Consider the following 15,295-nt stretch of genomic DNA (forward strand, 5'->3'; position numbering starts at 1 on the left):
GACCTCTGGGACAACATTAAATGCACCAACATTCAAATTATAAGGGTCCCAGAAGAAGAAGAGAAAAAGAAAGGGACTGAGAAAATATTTGAAGAGATTATAGTTGAAAACTTCCCTAATATGGGAAAGGAAATAGTCAATCAAGTCTGGGAAGCACAGAGTCCAATACAGGATAAATCTAAGGAGAAACATGCCAAGACACATATTAATTAAACTATCAAAAATTAAATACAAAGAAAAAATATTAAAAGCAGCAAGGGAAAAACAACAAATAACATACAAGGGAATCCCCATAAGGTTAATAGCTGATCTTTCAGCAGAAACTCTGCAAGCCAGAAGGGAGTGGCAGGACGTATTGAAAGTGATGAAAGGGAAAAATCTACAACCAAGATTACTCTACCCAGCAAGGATCTCATTCAGATTCAACAGAGAAATTAAAACCTTTACAGAAAAGCAAAAGCTAAGAGAATTCAGCACCACCAAACCAGCTTTACAACAAATGCTAAAGGAACTTCTCTAGGCAGGAAACACAAGAGAAGGAAAAGACCTACAATAACTAACCCAAAACAATTAAGAAAATGGGAATAGGAACATACATATCAATAATTACCTTAAATGTAAATGGATTAAATGATCCAAACAAAACACATAGACTGGCTGAATGGATTGAAAAACAAGACCCGTATATATACTGTCTACAAGAGACCCACTTCAGACCTAGGGACACCTACAGACTGAAAGTGAGAGAATGGAAAAAGATACTCCATGCAAATGGAAATCCAAAGAAAGCTGTAGTAACAATTCTCATATCAGACAAATAGATTTTAAAATAAAGACTATTACAAGAGACAAAGAAGGACACTACATAATGATCGAGGGATCAATCTGAAAATAAGACAAAACAACTGTAAATATTTATGCACCCAACATACAAGCACCTCAATACATAAGGCAAATGCTAACAGCCATAAAAGGGGAAATCGACAGTAACACAATCATAGTAGGGAAATTTAACTTTCACCAATGGACAGATCATCCAAAATGAAAATAAATAAGGAAACACAAGCTTTAAATGATACATTAAACAAGATGGACTTAATTGATATTTATAGGACATTCCATCCAAAAGCAAAAGAATATACTTTCTTCTCAAGTGCACGTGGAATATTCTCCAGGATAGATCATATCTTGGGTCACAAATCAAACCTTGGTAAATTTAAGAAAGTTGAAATTGTATCAAGTATCTTTTCTGAGCACAACGCTATGAGACTAGGTATCAATTACAGGAAAAAATCTGTAAAAAATACAAACACATGGAGGCTAAACAGTACACTATTAAATAACCAAGAGATCACTGAAGAAATCAAAAATACCTAGAAACAAATGACAATGAAAACACGACGACCCAAAACCTATGGGATGCAGCAAAAGCAGTTCTAAGAGGATGTTTATAGCAATACAATCCTACCATGAGAAACAAGAAAAATCTGAAATAAACAACCTAACTGTACACCTAAAGCAATTAGAGAAAGAAGAACAAAAAACCCCAAAGTTAGCACAAGGAAAGAAATCATAAATCTCAGATCAGAAATAAATGAAAAGGTAATGAAGGAAACAATAGCAAAGATCAATAAAACTAAATGCTGGTTCTTTGAGAAGGTAAACAAAATTGATAAACCATTAGCCAGACTCATCAAGAAAAAAAGGGAGAAGACTCAAATCAATAGAATTAGAAATGAAAAAGGAGAAGTAACAACTGACACTGCAGAAATACAAAGGATCCTGAGAGATTACTACAAGCAACTCTATGCCAATAAAATGGACAACCTGGAAGAAATGGACAAATTCTTAGAAAAGCACAACCTGCCAAGACTGAACCAAGAAGAAGTACAAAATATAAACAGACCAATCACAAGCACTGAAATTGAGATGGTGATTAAAAATCTTCCAACAAAGAAAAGCCCAGGACCAGATGGCTTCACAGGCGAATTCTATCAAACATTTAGAGAAGAGCTAACACCTATCCTTCTCAAACTCTTCCAAAATACAGCAGAGGGAGGAACACTCCCAAACTCATTCTACGAGGCCACCATCACCCTGACACCAAAACCAGACAAAGATGTCACAAAGAAATAAAACTACAGGCCAATATCACTGATGAACATAGATGCAAAAATCCTCAACAAAATACTAGCAAACAGAATCCAACAGCACGTTAAAAGGATCATATACCATGATCAAGTGGGTTTTATCCCAGGAATGCAAGGATTCTTCAGTATACTCAAATCAATCAATGTGATAAACCATATTAACAAACTGAAGGAGAAAACCATATGATCATCTCAATAGATGCAGAAAAAGCTTTTGACAAAATTGAACACCCATTTATGATAAAAACCCTCCAGAAAGTCAGCATAGAGGGAACTTATCTCAACAAAATAAAGGTCATATATGACAAACCCACAGCCAACATCGTTCTCAATGGTGAAAAAGTGAAAACATTTCCTCTCAGATCAGGAACAAGACAGGGATGTCCACTCTCACCACTATTATTCAACATAGTATTGGAAGTTTTAGCAACAGCAATCAGAGAAGAAAAGAAATAAAAGGAATCGAAATTGGAAAAGAAGAAGTAAAACTGTCACTGTTTGCAGATGACATGATACTATACATAGAGATTCCTAAAGATGCTACCAGATAATTACTAGAGCTAATCAATGAATCTGGTAAAATAGCAAAATATAAAATTAATGCACAGAAATCTCTTGCATTCCTATACACTAATGATGAAAAATCTGAAAGAGAAATTAAGGAAATACTCCTATTTACCCCTGCAACAAAAAGAATAAAATACCTAGGAATAAACCTACCTAAGGAGACAAAAGACCTGTATGCAAAAAACTATAAGACACTGATGAAAGAAATTAAAGATGATACAAACAGATGGAGAGATATACCATGTCCTTGGATTAGAAGAATCAACATTGTGAGAATGACTATTTTACCCAAAGCAATTTACAGATTCAATGTAATCCCTATCAAACTACCAATGGCATTTTTCACAGAACTAACACAAAAGTTTTCACAATTTGTATGGGAACACAAAAGACCTCGAATAGCCAAAGCAATCTTGAGAAAGAAAAACGGAGCTGGAGGAATCAGGCACCCTGACTTTAGACTATACTACAAAGCTACAGTAATCAAGACAGTATGGTACTGGAACAAAAACAGAAATATAGATCAATGGAACAGGATAGAAAGTCGGAGATAAACCCATGCACATATAGCCACCTTATTTTTTGATAAAGGAGGCAAGAATATACAATGGAGAAAAGACAGCCTCTTCAATAAGTGGTGCTGGGAAAACCAGACAGCTACATGTAAAAGAATGAAATTAGAACACTCCATAGCACCATACACAAAAATAAACTCACAATGGGTTAAAGAACTAAATGTAAGGCCAGACAGTATAAAACTCTTAGAGGAAGACATAGGCAGAACACTCTATGACATAAATCACAGCAAGATCCTTTTTGACCTACCTCCTAGAGAAATGGAAGTAAAAACAAAAATAAACAAATGGTTCCTAATGAAACTTAAAAGCTTTTACATAGCAAAGGAAACCATAAACAAGACAAAAAGAGAACCCTCAGAATGGGAAAAAAATATTTGCTAATGAAGCAACTGACAAAGCATTACTCTCCAAAATTTACAAGCAGCTCTTGCAGCTCAGTATCAAAAAAACAAACAACCCAATCCAAAAATGCACCGAAGACCTAAATAGACATTTCTCCAAAGAAGATACACAGATTGCCAACAACACATGAAAGGATGCTCAACACCACTAATCATTAGAGAAATGCAGATCAAAACTACAGTGAGGTATCCCCTCACACTGGGCAGAATGGCGATCATCGGAAAATCTACAAACAATAAATGCTGGAGAGGGTGTGGATAAAAGGGAACCTCTTGCACTGTTGGAGGGAATGTAGATTGATACAGCCACTGTGGAGAACAGCATGGACATTCCTTAAAAAACTAAAAATAGAACTACCATACGAACCAGCAAACCCACTACTTGGCATATACCCTGAGAAAACCATAATTCAAAAAGAGTCATGTACCACAATGTTCATTACAGCTCTATTTACAATAGCCAGGACATGGAAGCAACCTAAGTGTCCATCTACAGATTAATGTATAAAGAAGATGTGGCGGGGGACCTTGAAGATGGCGGAAGAGTAAGACGCGGAGATCACCTTCCTCCCCACAGATACACCAGAAATACATCTACACGTGGAACAACTCCTACAGAACACCTACTGAACGCTGGCAGAAGACCTCAGACCTCCCAAAGGCAAGAAACTCCCCACGTACCTGGGTAGGGCAAAAGAAAAAAGAATAAACAGAGACAAAAGAATAGGGACGGGACCTGCACCAGTGGGAGGGAGCTGTGAAGGAGGAAAAGTTTCCACACACTAGGAAGCCCCTTCGCGGGCGGAGACTGCGGGGGGCGGAGGGGGGAGCTTCGGAGCCGCGGAGCAGTGCACAGCAACGGGTGCGGAGGGCAAAGCGGGGAGATTCCCGCACAGAGGATCGGTGCCGACCGGCACTCACCAGCCCGAGAGGCTTGTCTGCTCACCCGCCGGGGCGGGCGGGGCTGCGAACTGAGGCCGGAGCGCAGGGAGAGGACTGGGGTTGGTGGCTTGAACATAGCCTGAAGGGGTTAGTGCACCACGGCTAGCTGGGAGGGAGTCCGGGGAAAAGTCTGCACCTGCCGAAGAGGCAAGAGACTTCTTCTTCCCTCTTTGTTTCCTGGTGCGTGAGGAGAGGGGTTTAAGAACGCTGCTTAAAGGAGCTCCAGAGACGGGCGCGAGCCGCGGCTAAAAGCGCGAACCCCAGAGATGGGCGGGAGACGATAAGGCTGCTGCTGCCGCCACCGAGGGGCCTGTGTGCGAGCACAGGTCACTCTCCACACCCCTCTTCCGCGGAGCCTGTGCAGCCCGCCACTGCCAGGTTCCCGGGATCCAGGGACAACTTCCCCGGGAGAACGCACAGCGCGCCTCAGGCTGGTGCAAAGTCACGCCGGCCTTTGCCGCCGCAGGCCCGCCCCGCACGCCGTGCCCCTCCCGCCGCGCCGGCCTAAGTGCGCCAGAGCCCCCGAATCAGCGGCTCTTTTAACCCCGCCCTGTCTGAGCAAAAAACAGACGCCCTCCAGCGACCTACACGCAGTGGCAGGGCCGAATCCAAAGCTGAGCCCCTGGAAGCTGTGAGAACAAAGAAGAGAAAGGGAAATCTCTCCCAGCAGCCTCAGAAGCAGCGGATTAAAGCTCCACAATCAACTTGATATACCCTGCATCTGTGGAATACCTGAATAGACAACCAATCATCCCAAATTAAGGAAGTGGACTTTAGGAGCAAGATCTATGATTTTTTTCCCCTTTTCCTCTTTTTGTGAATGTATATGTGTATACTTCTGTGTGAGATCTTGTCTGTATAGTCTTGCTTCCACCATTTGTCCTAGGGTTCTATCCGTCCATGGTTTTTTTTAAAAATTTTTTTTCTTAATAATCAATTTTAATTTTAATAACGTTATTATACTTTACCTTCGTTCTTTCTTTCTTTCTTTCTTTCTTTCTTTCTTTCTTTCTTTCTTTCTTTCTTTCTTTCTTTCCTTCCTTCCCTCCTTTAGACAACGAATCATCCCAAATTGAGGAGGTGGCCTCTGACAGCAAGATTTATGATTTTTCCCCCTTTACCTCTTTTAGTGAGGGTGTATGTGTATGCTTCTGTGTAAGATTTTGTCTGTATAGCTTTGCTTCCAACATTTGTCCTAAGGTTCTATCCGTCCCTTTTTTTTTTTCTAAATAAGAATTTTTTAATTCAATAATTTTATTATACTTTATTTTATTTTTACTGTATCTTCTTTCTTCTGTCTTTTTTCCTTCTTTCCCTCCTTCCTTCCTTCCTCCCTCCCTCCCTCCCTCCTTTCTTTCCTTCTTTCCTTCTTTGCTTCTTTCTTTCTTTCTTCCTTCCTTCCTTCCCTCCTTTCCTTCTTTCTTTCCTCATACTTCTACTAATTCCCTCTACTTTTTCTCCCTTTTATTCTGAGCCGTGTGGATGAAAAGCTCTTGGTGCTCCAGCCAGGAGTCAGGGCTCTGCCTCTGAGGTAGGAGAGCCAACTTCAGGACACTGGTCAACAAGAGACCTCCCAGCTCCACATAATATCAAACGGCGAAAATCTCCCAGAGACCTCCATCTTAACACCAGCACCCAGCTTCACTCAATGACCAGCAAGCCACAGTGCTGGACAACCTATGCCAAACAACTAGCAAGACAGGAACACAACCCCACCCATTAGCAGAGAGGCTGCCTAAAATAATAATAAGGCCACAGACACCCCAAACACACCACCAGACGTGAACCTGCCCACTAGAGAGACAAGATCCAGCCTCATCCACCACAACACAGGCACTAGTCCCCTCCACCAGGAAACCTACACAACCCACTGAACCAACCTTAGCCACTGGGGACAGACATCAAAAACAGCAGGAACTACGAACCTGCAGCCTGCAAAAAGGAGACCCCAAACACAGTAAGATAAGCAAAATGAGAAGACAGAAAAACACACAGCAGATAAAGGAGCAAGATAAAAATGCACCAGACCTAACAAATGAAGAGGAAATAGGCAGGCTACCTGAAAAAGAATTCAGAATAATGATAGTAAGGATGATCCGAAATCTTGGAGATAGAATGGACAATAGAATGGACAAAATGCAAGAGTCACTTAACAAGGACCTAGAAGAACTAAAGATGAAACAAGCAACGATGAACAACACAATAAATGAAATTAAAAGTACTCTAGATGGGATCAATAGCAGAATAACTGAGGCAGAAGAACGGATAAGTGACCTGGAAGATAAAATAGTGGAAATAACTACTGCAGAGCAGAATAAAGAAAAAAGAATGAAAAGAACTGAGGACAGTCTCAGAGACCTCTGGGACAACATTAAATGCACCATCATTCGAATTATAGGGGTTCCAGAAGAAGAAGAGAAAAAGAAAGGGACTGAGAAAATATTTGAAGAGATTATAGTTGAAAACTTCCCTAATATGGGAAAGGAAATAATTAATCAAGTCCAGGAAGCACAGAGAGTCCCATACAGGATAAATACAAGGAGAAATACGCCAAGACACATATTAATCAAACTGTCAAAAATTAAATACAAAGAAAGCATATTAAAAGCAGCAAGGGAAAAACAACAAATAACACATAAGGGAATCCCCATAAGGTTAACAGCTGATCTCTCAGCAGAAACCCTACAAGCCAGAAGGGAGTGGCAGGACATACTGAAAGTGATGAAGGAGAAAAACCTGCAGCCAAGACTACTCTACCCAGCAAGGATCTCATTCAGATTTGATGGGGAAATTAAAACCTTTACAGACAAGCAAAAGCTGAGAGAGTTCAGCACCACCAAACCAGCTTTATAACAAATGCTAAAGGATCTTCTCTAGGCAAGAAACACAAGAGAAGGAAAAGACCTATAATAACGAACCCAAAACAATTTAGAAAATGGGAATAGGAACATACATATTGATAATTACCTTAAATGTAAATGGACTAAATGCTCCCACCAAAAGACACAGATTAGCTGAATGGATACAAAAACAAGACCCATATATATGCTGTCTACAAGAGACCCACTTCAGACCTAGAGACACATACAGACTGAAAGTAAGGGGATGGAAAAAGATATTTTCCATTTGCAAATGGAAATCCAAAGAAAGCTGGAGTAGCAATTCTCATATCAGACAAAATAGACTTTAAAATAAGGACTATTAAAAGAGACAAAGAAGGACACTACATAATGATCAAGGGATCGATCCAAGAAGAAGATATAACAATTGTAAATATTTATGCACCCAACATAGGAGCACCTCAATACATAAGGGAAATACTAACAGCCATAAAAGGGGAAATCGACAGTAACACATTCATAGTAGGGGACTTAAACACTCCACTTTCACCTATGGACAGATCATCCAAAATGAAAATAAATAAGGAAACACAAGCTTTAAATGATACATTAAACAAGATGGACTTAATTGATATTTATAGGACACTCCATCCAAAAACAACAGAATACACATTTTTCTCAAGTGCTCATGGAACATTCTCCAGGATAGATCATATCTTGGGTCACAAATCAAGCCTTGGTAAATTTAAGAAAATTGAAATTGTATCAAGTATCTTTTCTGACCACAATGCCATGAGACTAGATATCAATTACAGGAAAATATCTGTAAAAAATACAAACACATGTAGGCTAAACAATACACTACTTAATAATGAAGAGATCACTGAAGAAATCAAAGAGGAAATCAAAAAATACCTAGAAACAAATGACAATGGAGACACAACGACCCAAAACTTGTGGGATGCAGCAAAAGCAGTTCTAAGGGGGAAGTTTATAGCAATACAAGCCCACCTTAAGAAGCAGGAAACATCTAGAATAAACAGCCTAACCTTGCACCTCAAGCAATTAGAGAAAGAAGAACAAAAAAACCCCAAAGCTAGCAGAAGGAAAGAAATCATAAAAATCAGATCAGAAATAAATGAAAAAGAAATGAAGGAAACAATTGCAAAGATCAATAAAACTAATAGCTGGTTCTTTGAGAAGATAAACAAAATAGATAAACCACTAGCCAGACTCATCAAGAACAAAAGGGAGAAGACTCAAATCAATAGAATTAGAAATGAAAAAGGAGAGGTAACAACTGACACTGCAGAAATAAAAGAGATCATGAGAAATTACTACAAGCAACTCTATGCCAATAAAATGGACAACCTGGAAGAAATGGACAAATTCTTAGAAATGCACAACCTGCCAAGACTGAATCAGGAAGAAATAGAAAATATGAACAGACCAATCACAAGCACTGAAATTGAAACTGTGATTAAAAATCTTCCAACAAAGGAAAGCCCAGGACCAGATGGCTTCACAGGCGAATTCTATCAAACATTTAAAGAAGAGCTAACACCTATCCTTCTCAAACTCTTCCAAAATATAGCAGAGGGAGGAACACTCCCAAACTCCTTCTACGAGGCCACCATCACCTTGATACCAAAACCAGACAAAGATGTCACAAAAAAGAAAACTACAGGCCAATATCACTGATGAACATAGATGCAAAAATCCTCAACAAAATACTAGCAAACAGAATCCAACAGCACATTAAAAGGATCGTACACCATGATCAAGTGGGGTTTATTCCAGGAATGCAAGGATTCTTCAATATACGCAAATCTATCAATGTGATAAACCATATTAACAAATTGAAGAAGAAAAACCACATGATCATCTCAATAGATGCAGAGAAAGCTTTTGACTAAATTCAACACCCATTTATGATCAAAACCCTGCAGAAAGTAGGCATAGAGGGAACTTTCCTCAACATAATAAAGGCCATATATGACAAGCCCATAGCAAACATCATCCTCAATGGTGAAAAACTGAAAGCATTTCCACTAAGATCAGGAACAAGACAAGGTTGCCCACTCTCACTCTTATTCAACATAGTTTTGGAAGTTTTAGCCACAGCAATCAGAGAAGAAAAGGAAATAAAAGGAATTCAAATCGGAAAAGAAGAAGTAAAGCTGTCACTGTTTGCAGATGACATGATCCTATACATAGAGAATCCTAAAGATGCTACCAGAAAACTACTAGAGCTAATCAATGAATTTGGTAAAGTGGCAGGATACAAAATTAATGCACAGAAATCTCTGGCATTCCTATATACTAATGATGAAAAATCTGAAAGTGAAATCAAGAAAACACTCCCATTTACCATTGCAACAAAAAGAATAAAATATCTAGGAATAAACCTACCTAAGGAGACAAAAGACCTGTATGCAGAAAATTATAAGACACTGATGAAAGAAATTAAAGATGATATAAATAGATGGAGAGATATACCATGTTCTTGGATTGGAAGAATCAACATTGTGAAAATGACTCTACTACCCAAAGCAATCCATAGATTCAATGCAATCCCTATCAAACTACCACTGGCATTTTTCACAGAACTAGAACAAAAAATTTCACAATTTGTATGGAAACACAAAAGACTCCGAATAGCCAAAGCAATCTTGAGAACGAAAAAAGGAACTGGAGGAATCAGGCTCCCTGACTTCAGACTATACTACAAAGCTACAGTTATCAAGACGGTATGGTACTGGCACAAAAACAGAAATATAGATCAATGGAACAGGATATAAAGCCCAGAGATAAACCCATGCACATATGGACACCTTATCTTTGATAATGGTGGCAGGAATGTACACTGGAGAAAGGACAGCCTCTTCAATAAGTGGTACTGGGAAAACTGGACAGGTACATGTAAAAGTATGAGATTAGATCACTCCCTAACACCATACACAAAAATAAGCTCCAAATGGATTAAAGACCTAAATATAAGGCCAGAAACTATCAAACTCTTAGAGGAAAACATAGGCAGAACACTCTATGATATAAATCACAGCAAGATCCTTTCTGACCCACCTCCTAGAGTAATGGAAATAAAAACAAAAATAAACAAATGGGACCTAATGAAACTTCAAAGCTTTTGCACAACAAAGGAAACCATAAACAAGACCAAAAGACAACCCTCAGAATGGGAGAAAATATTTGCAAATGAAGCAACCGACAAAGGATTAATCTCTAAAATTTACAAGCAGCTCATGCAGCTCAATAACAAGAAAACAAACAACCCAATCCAAAAATGGGCAGAAGACCTAAATAGACATTTCTCCAAAGAAGATATACAGACTGCCAACAAACACATGAAAGAATGCTCAACATCATTAATCATTAGAGAAATGCAAATCAAAACTACAATGAGATATCATCTCACACCAGTCAGAATGGCCATCATCAAAAAATCTAGAAACAATAAATGCTGGAGAGGGTGTGGAGAAAAGGGAACACTCTTGCACTGCTGGTGGGAATGTGAATTGGTTCAGCCACTATGGAGAACAGTATGGAGGTTCCTTAAAAAGCTACAAATAGAACTACCATATGACCCAGCAATCCCACTACTGGGCATATACCCTGAGATAACCGAAATTCAAAAAGAGTCATGTACCAAAATGTTCATTGCAGCTCTATTTACAATAGCCCGGAGATGGAAACAACCTAAATGCCCATCATCGGATGAATGGATAAAGAAGATGTGGCACATATATACAATGGAATATTACTCAGCCATAAAAAGAAACGAAATTGAGCTATTTGTAATGAGGTGGATAGACCTAGAGTCTGTCATACAGAGTGAAGTAAGTCAGAAAGAAAAAGACAAATACCGTATGCTAACACATATATATGGAATTTAAGAAAAAAAAAATGTCACGAAGAACCTAGGGGTAAGGCAGGAATAAAGATGCAGACCTCCTAGAGAACGGACTTGAGGTTATGGGGAGGGGGAAGGGTGAGCTGTGACAGGGCGAGAGAGAGTCATGGACATATACACACTAACAAACGTGGTAAGGTAAATAGCTAGTTGGAAGCAGCCGCATGGCACAGGGAGATTGACTTGGTGCTTTGTGACAGCCTGGAGGGGTGGGATAGGGAGGGTGGGAGGGAGGGAGACGCAAGAGGGAAGAGATATGGGAACATATGTATATGTATAACTGATTCACTTTGTTATAAAGCAGAAACTAACACACCCTTGTAAAGCAATTATACCCCAATAAAGATGTTTAAAAAAAAAAAAAAGAAGAAGATGTGGCACATATATACAATGGAATATTACTCAGCCATAAAAAGAAATGAAATTGAGTTATTTGTAGTGAGGTGGATGGACCTAGAGTCTGTCATACAGAGTGAAGTAAGTCAGAAAGAGAAAAACAAATACCTTATGTTAACACTTATATATGGAATCTAAAAAAAAAAAGGTTCTGAAGAACCTTGGGGCAGGAAAGGAATAAAGAATGGACTTGAGGACACAGGGAGGGAGAAGGATAAGCTGGGAAGAAGTGAGAGAGTGGTATGGACATATATATACTACCAAATGTAAAATAGCTACTGGGAAGCAGCCACATAGCACAGGGAGATCAGCTCGGTGCTTTGTGTCCACCTAGAAAGGTGGGACAGGAATGATGGGAGGGAGATGCAAGAGGGAGGAGATATGGGGATATACGTATATAAATATAGCTGATTCACTTTGTTATAAAGCAGAAACTAATGCACCATTGTAAAGCAATTATACTCCAACAAAGATGTTAAAAAAAAAAGAAGGATGCATAGGTTTCATTGCTAGATTAGACACTGAGGTTAAAGAATAGGGAACAGTGAAAGGGAGGAGAAAAGAATGGATGTGGTTAGAAAGGAGAGAGGACAGTGGTAACTGTGAACCTAACAATGCAAGTTTTATGAACTGATGATCATTTTTGAAGTTTATTTAAACACACAAAATGGTTGAGTAATTTAGGAATTGTATGAGGCTCCCTGCACAACTGCAGTACTAGTTCCTTCCCAAGCTTCCCTTCTCCCTTGATAAATTATATTGTGCACAGTCTTTTTTTTCATTTTACTATTTTTAAACAATAACAAAAAACACCAGGGGTGTGTTTTGATTCTGCAGCTGCAGCGGTATTGTTCTCATCCACTTGATGTGATGGTGGATGCTGAGAATTCAATGGCGATGATGATGATGACTTCTGGCAGGCAGCTTTAGAGAGATCTCTGGGGCTTTGTGTGACTTGGGACATGTTTTTCCTGAACCAAAGGGGAGAGTCAAGGTTTTCTTACCTTACCTCTTGAGAAATGTCCTATAGTCCTCACAGATACAGAGAGTGACTTGAGCTAAAAGGATGATTATATATTGAAAGAGCTAGTGCTGTTTGATCAGAAGACACAGAGTAGAGATGGGGTAGTCGTCAGAGGGAAATGGAAAAACTGACTTGAGACAATGTTATTAAAATAAAAACAACAAATGAAATAGAAATACCTTTTGATATTACTGTAAAATGAGACAGATGCAGGAAATCTTAAAAACAGTAAGATGTAGGAGCTTGACACTTCTACATTTGGAAAAGCAACATTTATCTATTTTCTTAAAATGACAGGAAAAGAAAAAGCACCTCAAACTTCTTCCATGTTTTATAGATTTATTCTTGGCACTGGCATAGAAATCATCCAATCAACACATAACCGCTTCTGTCAGTGAACTAAGATACTCCACATACAGTTGGCAGGAGGGCTCACCTCAAATGTGGGGCTGCTTCATGGATTTTATTTAATTAATTAATTTATTTATTTTATCGGAGTATAATTGGTTTACAATGTTGTGTTAGTTTCTGGTGCACAGTGAAGTGGATCAGCCATACACCTACACACATCGCCTCCCTCTTAGACCTCCCTCCCCCCACATCCCGCCCAACTGGGCCATAGCAGACCACCGGCTGAGCTCCCTCTGCTATACAGCAGGTTCCCACTAACTATCTGTTTTACACGTGGTAGTGTATTTATGCTGCATGGATTTTAAAATGCCAGAAATCTCATCTTCCCCAAAATAGCTCTCCCACCAAATGTAAATCTCCAGTATTAGTGTTAATACCGAATTAGACAGCTACATAGCTTCTATATGGCCATCTGACCCTCTCTTGTCAGTTTATCACAAGAGGATACATTTTAGGAGAAGCAAGACTTTAACAAGCCCTGTTGTATGGGAGTAGGTCCAGGGTCAAAGGGTAAATCATAATACATGCCTGGGAAGGGAACAGTGGTTCCAGAGGGAAGACGGTGGGATATTTACTACAAGAATTGTTTCTGTATAGTTCCTACTCCTCCATCACACTTTAGTGAATGTAAATTTTGGAATTCTGTATTACTCCAGTCTTAAAGGAAGAAATACCTCATCAACTTTTGCTCCTGGGAAATCAAATCTGGAAATCATCAGGGTGGGATACTAAAGAAATTTTCCAGCTTTATTTTATCTCCTGAAAAATTATGCCTGAGCTTAAGGTTCTGTTCAGATAAAAATTGGCCAAGAGCCAATTCATTGGTTCTGCGCTAGTTCCTCAAGGTCATGGAAAAATTCCAGGAATGACAGCTTTCTTCCTGCATTATCAGGTATGGACTTCACTCTGCTGTTCCGTTCAAATGGTTCAGTTACTGAAAAAAGAATACAAAGGAAAATATGAGCAGAAGCATTACCTCCCTTCTCACTAGGCCTTAATGATGTATCTAAAATGGGGCCAAGGCATGGAATTTTTTCAGGTGTATGTGATCTAGTGGAGCCAGCTGCACAGGTGAGGTCCATGACTAATGCACTGAAATGGTAATGAGAATTTTATGAATATGTGTGTGTGTATATATATATATACACACACATACACACACACACATATATATATATATATGCCCTTCCTGTGAGAAAGAGTTTATGTTTTTCATCAGCTTCTCAAATGGAACCATGACCCAGGAAAGTTTAGGAACTGTCATAGAAGATGTAAAGCTTTGAGAGTGACTCTGCTCTGAGGGGAAGGGGAGGGGACTGTAAAGGAGGAATTTATAATGAACACAGTTTAATGATATTCTCTGGTGTAACACTGCATAAAACAGGCACTGTGATGTACAATCATAATTCGTTTGAGTCATGTTGCAATAGGCACAGGCACTTGGCTCCTGCGTTGTATGCAGAAACTACGTGTTGTTGTAATTTGCACTTCAGGCAGCTAGGGGAATGGAGGCTGATCTGATGGCTTACTGAAGTTTACTTCTCTACCAGGAGTTAAGGGGGTTCTTAAAAATGGTGGGGTCTGAATAGTGTGATTTGAGGGAAGGAGTCTTGATGAAATAAAGATGTCCACTCCTTTTATGTCAGTTTAAATAATTGCTTTTCTAATACTTAGCACTAAAATATGAATGAATTGTAGAATTCCTATCCACTTAACTCCTCCCAGATCTGTTTGTGTTGGTTTGATGGTTATTTAAAGAGAGCTGGTATGGTTTTAGTAGAGGGTGTAGTGAAGATGTTAGTCAAGTCCTGAACAGAGTTACTTACATCACCTTCCGTCTTTCCCCTGGTGGTGTAGCACTTAATATTCTAACATAACAGCATTTCATGATTATTGTACCCTGCAACTGAGGTTAAGTGGGAAAATAATATGAAGAGAGATACGAAATTACTTATTATCTATGTTTGTAAAACCACTGAAAAGAAAACACCAGTGGCTTAATTTAAAAGGGGAAAATAAAATTTTTAAGAGTGAACAATTATTTAGTCATGTAAA

Source organism: Delphinus delphis, chromosome 17 (genome assembly GCF_949987515.2).
Source record: "Delphinus delphis chromosome 17, mDelDel1.2, whole genome shotgun sequence".
NCBI classification, from domain to species: domain Eukaryota; kingdom Metazoa; phylum Chordata; class Mammalia; order Artiodactyla; family Delphinidae; genus Delphinus; species Delphinus delphis.